The sequence below is a fragment of the Buteo buteo genome, unplaced genomic scaffold (assembly GCF_964188355.1).
Source record: "Buteo buteo unplaced genomic scaffold, bButBut1.hap1.1 HAP1_SCAFFOLD_37, whole genome shotgun sequence".
Taxonomy (NCBI): domain Eukaryota; kingdom Metazoa; phylum Chordata; class Aves; order Accipitriformes; family Accipitridae; genus Buteo; species Buteo buteo.
This window is the reverse complement of record NW_027439207.1, coordinates 832,501-845,000: the sequence shown is the minus strand read 5'-3', so window position 1 is coordinate 845,000 and position 12,500 is coordinate 832,501.

Here is a 12,500-nt window from a genome sequence, read left to right as displayed (position 1 = left end):
CCGGCCTGAACACCGGCAGAGCCGGCCCGCCGGGAAGCCCCTCCGACGCGCCCTAAACGCCTCATCGATCAGTAAGGGAAGGGAAAGGAGGAAGGAGCGGAGGCCCCACGGCCACGAGTCCTGGGACAGCGACGGCCACTCGCACCCATCGCCAACCGGGGGCGGACGGCAGGTGCGGGGGCTCTGCGTGCGAGTGAGAGGGCAACGTCTGCGGAGAGGTGCAACGCCGGCCTGAACACCGGCAGAGCCGGCCCGCCGGGAAGCCCCTCCGACGCGCCCTAAACGCCTCATCGATCAGTAAGGGAAGGGAACGGAGGAAGGAGCGGAGGCCCCACGGCCACGAGTCCTGGGACAGCGACGGCCACTCGCACCCATCGCCAACCGGGGGCGGACGGCAGGTGCGGGGGCTCTGCGTGCGAGTGAGAGGGCAACGTCTGCGGAGAGGTGCAACGCCGGCCTGAACACCGGCAGAGCCGGCCCGCCGGGAAGCCCCTCCGACGCGCCCTAAACGCCTCATCGATCAGTAAGGGAAGGGAACGGAGGAAGGAGCGGAGGCCCCACGGCCACGAGTCCTGGGACAGCGACGGCCACTCGCACCCGTCGCCAACCGGGGGCGGACGGCAGGTGCGGGGGCTCTGCGTGCGAGTGAGGGCAACGCCTGCGAGAGGTGCTCCAACGGCCTGAACACCGGCAGAGCCGGCCCGCCGTGGAGGCTCTCCGACGCACCCGAGGACGCCTCAGCGGGCGCTGCCTGTGGGTCTGGATCAGTCAAATCGTGGAGCGGGAGGTGCCACGGGCCACCCGGCTCCAGACAACGATTCCCTTGAGGAAGGTAACGGGACCGGGGGATGGCCACAGCAGGCTCAACTCCCCCAGCTCCTCCAGCGTTCGAGTGCCGGCAACCGCCACCGGCTGCCGGTCTTTGCCCGCCCCACAGGCAACCGCTTGCCGTCGGGGAAAAAAAAGGCACCTGGACCCATGCCGCGCACGGGTGTTCGGGGCCTGGGGGAATGCCACAGAAGCGAGACAACCCCAGCCGCCTGCGTTCGACTTGCCAGCCACCAGGTACAGCCGCACTTTTCTTCCCGCTTCGCGGGCTCCAGCTTAAGGCCGGAGAAAACGCGATGAGGTGCCGCCACCTCTAACCCGGTACAGCGCTGCAGACCTTTCCACCGAGCCCTCCTGCAACCAGGCAAGCCGGGGCAGGCCGGACACCACAGGCCGCCCACGCGTGGCTCATGCCGGCAGAAACAGGACGAGGCGCTGCGGCCTCTCACCTGTGCCATCATCGGGCCCTCGGGGGCTGGGGGAAGCTGCGGCACGCACGAGAACCCCCAGCCGTCTGCATCCGGCTGCCAGCCACCGGGACCGGCTGCCGCTTGCACTCTGCCCAATTCGTGCATGGGCTCCAGCTTAAGGCCGGAGAAAACGCGATGAGGTGCCGCCACCTCTAACCCGGTACAGCGCTGCAGACCTTTCCACCGAGCCCTCCTGCAACCAGGCAAGCCGGGGCAGGCCGGACACCACAGGCCGCCCACGCGTGGCTCATGCCGGCAGAAACAGGACGAGGCGCTGCGGCCTCTCACCTGTGCCATCATCGGGCCCTCGGGGGCTGGGGGGAAGCTGCGGCACGCACGAGAACCCCCAGCCGTCTGCATCCGGCTGCCAGCCACCGGGACCGGCTGCCGCTTGCACTCTGCCCAATTCGTGCATGGGCTCCAGCTTAAGGCCGGAGAAAACGCGATGAGGTGCCGCCACCTCTAACCCGGTACAGCGCTGCAGACCTTTCCACCGAGCCCTCCTGCAACCAGGCAAGCCGGGGCAGGCCGGACACCACAGGCCGCCCACGCGTGGCTCATGCCGGCAGAAACAGGACGAGGCGCTGCGGCCTCTCACCTGTGCCATCATCGGGCCCTCGGGGGCTGGGGGGAAGCTGCGGCACGCACGAGAACCCCCAGCCGTCTGCATCCGGCTGCCAGCCACCGGGACCGGCTGCCGCTTGCACTCTGCCCAATTCGTGCATGGGCTCCAGCTTAAGGCCGGAGAAAACGCGATGAGGTGCCGCCACCTCTAACCCGGTACAGCGCTGCAGACCTTTCCACCGAGCCCTCCTGCAACCAGGCAAGCCGGGGCAGGCCGGACACCACAGGCCGCCCACGCGTGGCTCATGCCGGCAAAAACAGGACGAGGCGCTGCGGCCTCTCACCTGTGCCATCATCGGGCCCTCGGGGGCTGGGGGGAAGCTGCGGCACGCACGAGAACCCCCAGCCGTCTGCATCCGGCTGCCAGCCACCGGGACCGGCTGCCGCTCTGCCCGCTCCAGCTTAAGGCCAGAGTCAAAGGACGAGGTGCCGCCACCTCGCCCGCCCATCACCAGGCCCTCAGGAGGCGGCGGCAGCCGCGGCGGGCTGGATGCTCACGGGCAGCTGCCCTCGCATATACCAGCGCTCCACCTTTGCCATCATCGGGCCCTCCGGGGCCGGGGGAAAGCCGAGGCAGGCTCGGCTCCACCCGGTCTTCCAGCGTTCGAGTGCCGGTGGCCGCCGCCGGCCACCGGGCTATGCCCTGCGGAATCCACCTTTGCACCTCTCGCACCACTCGGGTCAACAGCCACCGCCAGCCTGCCAGACCCTCGCAGGCGCCCGGCTGGCTTACTTGGAAAACACCGGGAGAGACCAACCGGCCGAACAGACAGAAAACGAGCCGAACCACCAGGCAAAACCACCACCACAACGGCCGCCCAGCGCTCCACTTCGCCGGCTGAGCCGTAAGCCTTGCAGCCGCTCACTAGCGCTGCTCCGTGCACGAGTCACCACTACCTCCTATAGTACGGGAGATCACGTCCCCGCCCCCGGCCGGCTCCAAGAGTGCCGTCCCTGCCCACCGGGGAGACCCGCCAATGACACCGACTTTTACGATGACGTAACTGGAGGCAGCGAAAAACAGCGACCCCTTGGCCAGCTCCGAGAAAGTGGCGGGGCTATCAGGTCTACCTCCCCGCCCCCGAAATGCGGCTAAGTCCCGCCGGAGCCGGGTAGACCTGGCGGCTCTTTTCACCGGCCGCTGCGGCAGCGACACCCCGCGTCCTCCGGGCGCCGCCGGCGGCCGCGCCGGCCTCCGGAGCCGGGTAGACCTGGCGGCCGCCCGCGGAGCCGGGTAGACCTGGCGGCCCTTTTCACCGGCCGCTGCGGCAGCGACACCCCGCGTCCTCCGGGCGCCGCCGGCGGCCGCGCCGGCCTCCGGAGCCGGGTAGACCTGGCGGCCGCCCGCGGAGCCGGGTAGACCTGGCGGCTCTTTTCACCGGCCGCTGCGGCAGCGACACCCCGCGTCCTCCGGGCGCCGCCGGCGGCCGCGCCGGCCTCCGGAGCCGGGTAGACCTGGCGGCCGCCCGCGGAGCCGGGTAGACCTGGCAGCCCTTTTCACCGGCCGCTGCGGCAGCGACACCCCGCGTCCTCCGGGCGCCGCCGGCGGCCGCGCCGGCCTCCGGAGCCGGGTAGACCTGGCGGCCGCCCGCGGAGCCGGGTAGACCTGGCGGCCCTTTTCACCGGCCGCTGCGGCAGCGACACCCCGCGTCCTCCGGGCGCCGCCGGCGGCCGCGCCGGCCTCCGGAGGCGGGTAGACCTGGCGGCCGCCCGCGGAGCCGGGTAGACCTGGCGGCCCTTTTCACCGGCCGCTGCGGCAGCGACACCCCGCGTCCTCCGGGCGCCGCCGGCGGCCGCGCCGGCCTCCGGAGCCGGGTAGACCTGGCGGCCGCCCGCGGAGCCGGGTAGACCTGGCAGCCGTTCGGTGCCCCTTGGGCGGGGGGGGGCGGGGGGGGCAGGTGCGCCTGTTTTTGGTTCGTTTTTTTCGTTTTTTTTTTTTTTTTTCTTTCTTTTGAGATTTTAGCAAATCTGATTAAAAGGGCCACCCTCTCCCGGTTCTCCCGGACGGCATTTCTTTCCCCCTCCCCTTCCCGAGTTTGAACCACTTCTACACCAAGGGAGCACGTTTAAACGTACTGTCTGATGCAAGAGTTATTTCACCTTTATTGATTCCGGCGGGAAATATTAATACAATATTAACGACAACCAGTTTTCAAAATAATTTTTGTTTCCTGACACACACACACCCCCCCCCCACCCTCGTCGTTCTCATGCACGTGCACGCACCTATTCCGAGCCGGTGGCTGCCAGGCACTTGCCAGCTTCACCACACCAGCCAGCCCCTCTGCTCCGCTGCTGCCCCCCCCCCCCCCCAACCATATTCTGTCGGCGGGGTCCGGGCAGAGGTGGCAGCCCCCGGCACAAACTGCCCGGCTCCCCGGCGCGAGTTCGCTGTTCACTGGGTGCCTTCAGGACTGGTAGCCCCTTGCCAGGTTCAGGTTCGGGTCCCGGCGCTGCTGGGTGCTCGCCGACTTTTGGTTTTGGTTTTTGCGGTCTTGGGCTTTTTTTGGGGGGTTGTTTTTAATTTTTCTCCCCCCCCCCCGCCTGGTTTTTTTTGGTGTTTTTTTGACGTTTTCCTTTTTTTAATAAAATAAATACTTTAAAATACATATCTGCGATCCTGCAGGCACTGCCACCCCCCCCCCCCCCGGTGACACACGCGCGCTCAGAGGCGCGCGCACACACACACACACACACACACACACACAGAACGCGACGCAGGCACACACAGCTACACGCACCCCTGCACGGGTGTGCTCCCCCTCCCTCCCCGCGCTGCAGTCCCGGACCTGCAGGCCAGTAGGTGCAGCCCCCCCCCCCCCCCCTCCCCCGGCCCCACCCGATCACAGACTTTCCGGCGCCCTGGAGACGGGGGGTTGGGGGGCGGGTGGCTGGGTGGGGTGGTCTGCAGCCCGGCAACGGGGCCCCCGGAAACTGTGGTGTTTCCCGCCACGGCAACGGTCTGCTGCTCAGTCGCGGCGGCAGCAGCGGCGGGGAAAGGAGGCTAGAAAAGAGGGGGGGCGAGAGCGGCTGGCGAGCAGGCGGGGAGCCTGGCGCAGAGGTAGGCTGGCGAGGGGGGACGGTGTGTCTTTTCGGAGAAGGCTTCTGTTTGGATCGGTTGGAGTTTTATTTTTTTTACTTCTCTCCCCCGTCCCCGTCCCCGTCCCCGTCCCCGTCCCCGTCCCCGTCCCCCCCCCCCCGGTCGTTTAGTTTTCCCCCCGCGGCGGGGGCGGGCAGGAGTGGAGCAGGGCGAGAGCGGCTGGCGAGCAGGCGGGGAGCCTGGCGCAGAGGCAGGCTGGCGAGGGGGGACGGTGTGTCTTTTCGGAGAAGGCTTCTGTTTGGATCGGTTGGAGTTTTATTTTTTTTACTTCTCTCCCCCGTCCCCGTCCCCGTCCCCGTCCCCCCCCCCCCGGTCGTTTAGTTTTCCCCCCGCGGCGGGGGCGGGCAGGAATGGAGCAGGGCGAGAGCGGCTGGCGAGCAGGCGGGGAGCCTGGCGCAGAGGCAGGCTGGCGAGGGGGGACGGTGTGTCTTTTCGGAGAAGGCTTCTGTTTGGATCGGTTGGAGTTTTATTTTTTTTACTTCTCTCCCCCGTCCCCGTCCCCGTCCCCGTCCCCCCCCCCCCCGGTCGTTTAGTTTTCCCCCCGCGGCGGGGGCGGGCAGGAGTGGAGCAGGGCGAGAGCGGCTGGCGAGCAGGCGGGGAGCCTGGCGCAGAGGCAGGCTGGCGAGGGGGGACGGTGTGTCTTTTCGGAGAAGGCTTCTGTTTGGATCGGTTGGAGTTTTATTTTTTTTACTTCTCTCCCCCGTCCCCGTCCCCGTCCCACCCCCCCGGTCGTTTAGTTTTCCCCCCGCGGCGGGGGCGGGCGGGAGTGGAGCAGGGCGAGTGCGTGGCTGGCTGAGAAAGAAAGGCGGGAGCGGGGCCACGGGTGCGGCAGGATAGGGACTCGGCAGCTGGGGTTTAGAGACGGCAGGGCACCGGGGGGGCTCCCCTCTCCCGCCCGGGCACGGAGCCGGCAGGGACGCCGCAGGGTCCTAAAGTCTCCCGCCTTCCACCACCGGGGGCGGCAAGCCTGGTGGCGGAAGGGGGGAGCAGGGGCAGCCAGGCTCGGCGCGAACTGCGTGGCGGGAGGGCGGGGGGGCGGTGTGTGTGTGCGTGCAGCGGCGGGCCCGGGGTGACGGGGGTGGGGGGTGTCGGCCCGGGGCCCTGTTTCGGGCGGGGGGGGGGGGGGCTGCGCGCGTGTGCGTTTTGAGCGCACGACTGTGAGCGGGGCAGCGGGTGGAGGGTTTGGGCTGGGGGGGGCCGGTTGCGGGGGGGGGGGTGCGCACGTGTGTAGCCCCGTGCGAGTGGGTGCGGTGGCGGGCGGGAGGTGTTTGGGGCGGGGACTCGAATGGGGGGGGGCAGTGCGTGCGTGCGCGTGCGTGTGTCTAAGGGCGGGTGAGCGGCTGCAGCAGCAGGCGGTGGGCGTTCGGGCCGGGGGCCTGTTTTGGCGGGGTGCGGGCGCGCACGCAGGTGGAAATGAGAAAGATTTGTAACGGTGTCGCTAACGCCGCTTTCTCTGTTACAGCCCGGGTGGTCGGCCGCTTCGACGTCCGGCCTGCGCCCGTGCCTGCCTACGGGCGATGCGCTCGGCTCCCGGTCGGACCCGTCCCTGGCAAAGCAGCAGCCGCGTGCCTCGGCCTGGGCAGAGACCTGGGGCTCCAGGGCCCCAGCCAGGGCTGCCGGAGAGGCGCGCCGCGCTTCCGACAGAGGGGCATCAGCGGCTCCGTCGCCGGCGGGATGCGTTCGAGCGGTGAGGAAGGTCCCAGCGGCCTTAGGCGGTGGCGGGGGGCGCGCTCCTTCGGCGACGGGGAGCGGGGGGGAAACGGCCCCGGGGCGGGCCGGTCAGCCGGCACGGCGGCCACGCGAGCTCGTCGTCTCCAAGGATGCTCGGCTAAGTCGGCCTCGGCCACAGGGACCGCTTGTCAGGCAGCCGACTGGCTTTCTTCAGAGGCCTGCGAGACCGCCGTCCCTCGGAGGCCAATGAACAGTTAATGCGCGATAACGCAGGGGCCGGAGAACGCTAACGTTAACCAAGAGCGTCGCAAGGTCCTAAAGGAGTGCCGCAATCAAACTTTAGGAGTCGGTAATTTATAATACTGGTGACTACTAATCGAGTCATATTCAATCCGTGACGATCCGCTGGTAGGTACGTACGTACGTATTCCTTCTCCGGCTATTAACGAAGGGATGCACACCTAGCGTGCGTGAACGAATGAGTTTTGTTATTTAAGGAACTGCCAGAAAGCGTATTACCGCGTAGCGCTAAATCAGTCGGTAGGTGACGCTCCATAAACGATACAATCCAGCATCGCTCGTCAACTGTTAATAACTTCAATCGATGACGATTCATAGCGTATCGATTCTTCTGTATTCGTTTAGGAGCGGATCCCACGCCAACGGTGCCACGCGGTACCCCGACGGCCACCGACTCGTACAGAGACGAGAGAGCAGCGTCGGCGCCTCTTCCCGAAGAAGTCGTTACCGATAAAGTACACCGACTGCGGGTAACGCTTTGCTCTCACGTTTTTGACGCGTGCCTGCCTGCCTGCCTGCCTGCGTGCGCGGTAAAAGACAAGCTGTCAGACACAATAAATTTTAAGAAAGTGGAATCGCGGAGCGGTCTTAATACACTAACCAGGACCGGCCCGTAGCGCGGCCAGGGAATGCAGGCCGACCCTGCAGCGTGGCCAGGTTTACCCGGAGACACAGGTAAGGAGGCCAGGACTACCCCGGAGCATCAGGTAGGGATACCGGGCTGACCCCCAGAGGGTCAGGTAGGGTGGCCGGGCCTACCCCGGAGCGCCTGTAGGGACCGCAGGTGTACCCCGGAGCACCGGTAGGGGTACCGGCACTACCCCGGAGCATGAGGTAGGGGCGCCAGGCCTACCCCGGAGCGTCGGGTAGGGATACCGGGCTGACCCCAGAGAGTCAGGTAGGGTGGCCGGGCCTACCCCGGAGCGCCTGTAGGGACCGCAGGTGTACCCCGGAGCACCGGTAGGGGTACCGGCACTACCCCGGAGGATGAGGTAGGGGCGCCAGGCCTACCCCGGAGCGTCGGGTAGGGATACCGGGCTGACCCCAGAGGGTCAGGTAGGGTGGCCGGGCCTACCCCGGAGCGCCTGTAGGGACCGCAGGTGTACCCCGGAGCACCGGTAGGGGTACCGGCACTACCCCGGAGGATGAGGTAGGGGCGCCAGGCCTACCCCGGAGCGTCGGGTAGGGACACCGGGCTGACCCCAGAGGGTCAGGTAGGGTGGCCGGGCCTACCCCGGAGCGCCTGTAGGGACCGCAGGTGTACCCCGGAGCACCGGTAGGGGTACCGGCACTACCCCGGAGGATGAGGTAGGGGCGCCAGGCCTACCCCGGAGCGTCGGGTAGGGATACCGGGCTGACCCCAGAGGGTCAGGTAGGGTGGCCGGGCCTACCCCGGAGCGCCTGTAGGGACCGCAGGTGTACCCCGGAGCACCGGCAGGGGTACCGGTACTACCCCGGAGGATGAGGTAGGGGCGCCAGGCCTACCCCGGAGCGTCGGGTAGGGATACCGGGCTGACCCCAGAGGGTCAGGTAGGGTGGCCGGGCCTACCCCGGAGCGCCTGTAGGGACCGCAGGTGTACCCCGGAGCACCGGCAGGGGTACCGGTACTACCCCGGAGGATGAGGTAGGGGCGCCAGGCCTACCCCGGAGCGTCGGGTAGGGATACCGGGCTGACCCCAGAGGGTCAGGTAGGGTGGCCGGGCCTACCCCGGAGCGCCTGTAGGGACCGCAGGTGTACCCCGGAGCACCGGTAGGGGTACCGGCACTACCCCGGAGGATGAGGTAGGGGCGCCAGGCCTACCCCGGAGCGTCGGGTAGGGACACCGGGCTGACCCCGGAGGGTCAGGTAGGGTGGCCGGGCCTACCCCGGAGCGCCTGTAGGGACCGCAGGTGTACCCCGGAGCACCGGCAGGGGTACCGGCACTACCCCAGAGGATGAGGTAGGGGCGCCAGGCCTACCCCGGAGCGTCGGGTAGGGATACCGGGCTGACCCCGGAGGGTCAGGTAGGGTGGCCGGGCCTACCCCGGAGCGCCTGTACGGACCGCAGGTGTACCCCGGAGCACCGGCAGGGGTACCGGCACTACCCCGGAGGATGAGGTAGGGGCGCCAGGCCTACCCCGGAGCGTCGGGTAGGGACACCGGGCTGACCCCAGAGGGTCAGGTAGGGTGGCCGGGCCTACCCCGGAGCGCCTGTAGGGACAGCAGGTGTACCCCGGAGCACCGGTAGGGGTACGGGTACTACCCCGGAGGATGAGGTAGGGGCGCCAGGCCTACCCCGGAGCGTCGGGTAGGGATACCGGGCTGACCCCAGAGGGTCAGGTAGGGTGGCCGGGCCTACCCCGGAGCGCCTGTAGGGACCGCAGGTGTACCCCGGAGCACCGGCAGGGGTACCGGTACTACCCCGGAGGATGAGGTAGGGGCGCCAGGCCTACCCCGGAGCGTCGGGTAGGGATACCGGGCTGACCCCAGAGGGTCAGGTAGGGTGGCCGGGCCTACCCCGGAGCGCCTGTAGGGACCGCAGGTGTACCCCGGAGCACCGGTAGGGGTACCGGCACTACCCCGGAGGATGAGGTAGGGGCGCCAGGCCTACCCCGGAGCGTCGGGTAGGGACACCGGGCTGACCCCGGAGGGTCAGGTAGGGTGGCCGGGCCTACCCCGGAGCGCCTGTAGGGACCGCAGGTGTACCCCGGAGCACCGGCAGGGGTACCGGCACTACCCCAGAGGATGAGGTAGGGGCGCCAGGCCTACCCCGGAGCGTCGGGTAGGGATACCGGGCTGACCCCGGAGGGTCAGGTAGGGTGGCCGGGCCTACCCCGGAGCGCCTGTACGGACCGCAGGTGTACCCCGGAGCACCGGCAGGGGTACCGGCACTACCCCGGAGGATGAGGTAGGGGCGCCAGGCCTACCCCGGAGCGTCGGGTAGGGACACCGGGCTGACCCCAGAGGGTCAGGTAGGGTGGCCGGGCCTACCCCGGAGCGCCTGTAGGGACAGCAGGTGTACCCCGGAGCACCGGTAGGGGTACGGGTACTACCCCGGAGGATGAGGTAGGGGCGCCAGGCCTACCCTGGAGCGTCGGGTAGGGACACCGGGCTGACCCCAGAGGGTCAGGTAGGGTGGCCGGGCCTACCCCGGAGCGCCTGTAGGGACAGCAGGTGTATCCCGGAGCACCGGTAGGGGTACGGGTACTACCCCGGAGGATGAGGTAGGGGCGTCAGGCCTACCCCGGAGTGTCGGGTAGGGATACCGGGCTGACCCCAGAGGGTCAGGTAGGGTGGCCGGGCCTACCCCGGAGCGCCTGTAGGGACAGCAGGTGTATCCCGGAGCACCGGTAGGGGTACCGGCACTACCCCGGAGGATGAGGTAGGGGCGTCAGGCCTACCCCGGAGCGTCGGGTAGGGATACCGGGCTGACCCCAGAGGGTCAGGTAGGGTGGCCGGGCCTACCCCGGAGCGCCTGTAGGGACCGCAGGTGTACCCCGGAGCACCGGTAGGGGTACCGGTACTACCCCGGAGGATGAGGAAGGGGCGCCAGGCCTACCCCGGAGCGTCGGGTAGGGACACCGGGCTGACCCCAGAGGGTCAGGTAGGGTGGCCGGGCCTACCCCGGAGCGCCTGTAGGGACCGCAGGTGTACCCCGGAGCACCGGTAGGGGTACCGGTACTACCCCGGAGCATGAGGTAGGGGCGCCAGGCCTACCCCGGAGCGTCGGGTAGGGATACCGGGCTGACCCCAGAGGGTCAGGTAGGGTGGCCGGGCCTACCCCGGAGCGCCTGCAGGGACAGCAGGTGTACCCCGGAGCACCGGCAGGGGTACCGGTACTACCCCGGAGCATGAGGTAGGGGCGCCAGGCGTACCCCGGAGCGCCTGTAGGGACAGCAGGTGTATCCCGGAGCACCGGTAGGGGTACGGGTACTACCCCGGAGGATGAGGTAGGGGCGTCAGGCCTACCCCGGAGTGTCGGGTAGGGATACCGGGCTGACCCCAGAGGGTCAGGTAGGGTGGCCGGGCCTACCCCGGAGCGCCTGTAGGGACAGCAGGTGTATCCCGGAGCACCGGTAGGGGTACCGGCACTACCCCGGAGGATGAGGTAGGGGCGTCAGGCCTACCCCGGAGCGTCGGGTAGGGATACCGGGCTGACCCCAGAGGGTCAGGTAGGGTGGCCGGGCCTACCCCGGAGCGCCTGTAGGGACCGCAGGTGTACCCCGGAGCACCGGTAGGGGTACCGGTACTACCCCGGAGGATGAGGAAGGGGCGCCAGGCCTACCCCGGAGCGTCGGGTAGGGACACCGGGCTGACCCCAGAGGGTCAGGTAGGGTGGCCGGGCCTACCCCGGAGCGCCTGTAGGGACCGCAGGTGTACCCCGGAGCACCGGTAGGGGTACCGGTACTACCCCGGAGCATGAGGTAGGGGCGCCAGGCCTACCCCGGAGCGTCGGGTAGGGATACCGGGCTGACCCCAGAGGGTCAGGTAGGGTGGCCGGGCCTACCCCGGAGCGCCTGCAGGGACAGCAGGTGTACCCCGGAGCACCGGCAGGGGTACCGGTACTACCCCGGAGCATGAGGTAGGGGCGCCAGGCGTACCCCGGAGCGTCGGGTAGGGACACCGGGCTGACCCCAGAGGGTCAGGTAGGGTGGCCGGGACTACCCCGGAGCGCCTGTAGGGACAGCAGGGGTATCCCGGAGCACCGGTAGGGGTACGGGTACTACCCCGGAGGATGAGGTAGGGGCGTCAGGCCTACCCCGGAGCGTCGGGTAGGGATACCGGGCTGACCCCAGAGGGTCAGGTAGGGTGGCCGGGCCTACCCTGGAGGGTCAGGATGGGGGGCCGGGATCCATCGCCGCGTGCCCGTAGGGACAGCAGGTAGAACTCCGGCGCATCACAAAGGGTTCCGCCACGGGCCCAAAGTACTGGTGGGGGAACGGGTTCTATCCCGGAACGTCGCCTGGGGACACCGGGCGTAAGGCGGAGGGTCGGGTACGAAGGCTGGGTCTAAACTCGCGCGCCCGTAGGGACAGCAGTTTTTCCCCCGGCGTACCGGGCGGGGGTACCGGTACTGCCCCGGAGTACTGACGGGGGTACACGGGTACTGCCCCGGAGTACCGGGCGGGGGTATACGGGTACTACCCCGGAGTACCGGGCGGGCTCACGGGTACTGCCCCGGAGTACCGGGCGGGGGTACCGGTACTGCCCCGGAGTACCGGGCGGGGGCATACGGGTACTGCCCCGGAGTACCGGGCGGGGGTATACGGGTACTACCCCGGAGTACCGGGCGGGGGCAGGGGTACTGCCCCGGAGTACCGGGCGGGGGTACCGGTACGACACCAGAGCGCTGGGAAGCAACGCCAGGCCTACCCCGGAGTATCAGGTAGGGATACCGGGCCTACCCTGGAGGGTCAGGATGGGGGGCCGGGATCTAACACCGCGCGCCCGTAGGGACAGCAGGCGGAACTCTGGCGCGTCACAAAGGGTTCCGCCACGGGCCCAGAGTACTGGTGGGGGAACGGGT